Genomic DNA, 952 nt, shown 5'->3' on the forward strand with positions numbered 1-952 from the left:
GCTTTTTTACGTTCATAGAACGTTCGAGCTGCGAGCAACTCGAATCCACCAATTTCTTAGCGCACACCTTGGAAAATGCGCTGGGAGCCGTTGTCCAGGCGGCTCCCTCTTTTATTTCATACGCACAGATTTATAATCTCGTGCTTTCGGTAGCGGTTCAAAACTCACTACGTCCTCCACGGCATCAGCGCCGGGAGGTGAGCCTTCGTGGGCATCGAGAGGCTATTTTTACTGCGTTGGACACAGATTCAAAAGGTCCCGTGTTTCAATTTTTATTATTACGGGTCTGGACGCCCAGCAACGGCACGGGGGCCGAGCTGGTCGCAGACTCGCTGTGAAAGTTTTCAGTTCTCAACCCCGTCTAGCGGCGAACACGAAGTTCCCGAAGACGAGGGGGGCCCTAGGGACAAGAGAACTACTACGCCGGTCCGCAGGAGGGTCGCACACTCCTCCATCACGAAAGAACTTCGCGATAAGTTGCGTGCAACCGGTCAAAGACGTTTCCCGACCGGAAGCGGTAGCCAGCTCAACAACCAGTCGGTATATCGTCCCTGCCCGCAGACCTTTCGCTGCGAAGGAACGGCTGTCTCCTTACCGTTCATTAAAAGCCAGAATCACGAGAGGAAACGAACGCACCACTCCCATGAAGAACTCATAGGAGCGCACAAACGAATCCGTCACGTCTGCTTTGCGGTCAGAGCGGTAGCCAAACCCTCGACCCCTCCACAGCCGTGCCCGTGAAGAGCTTTTGCGCCCAGGAAGTTCGCCGCCCAGCATCCCATATAAAGAGACGCCAGTGCAACGTTCCGTCACGAAATAGCTCTCAGTCGTAGCGGTACTCCACGCTTTTGCGATTGACCGTAACAACGTACGAGCCTCCGTGCCTGAGCGAGAATCGAAATACGACGCAACGCGCGCCTCGTTCGATCTCGTCAACCACTACCCCACATAT

The sequence above is a fragment of the Stegodyphus dumicola genome, chromosome 2, assembly GCF_044657685.1.
Source record: "Stegodyphus dumicola isolate Sdum_Otavi_A_Nest chromosome 2, ASM4465768v1".
Taxonomy (NCBI): domain Eukaryota; kingdom Metazoa; phylum Arthropoda; class Arachnida; order Araneae; family Eresidae; genus Stegodyphus; species Stegodyphus dumicola.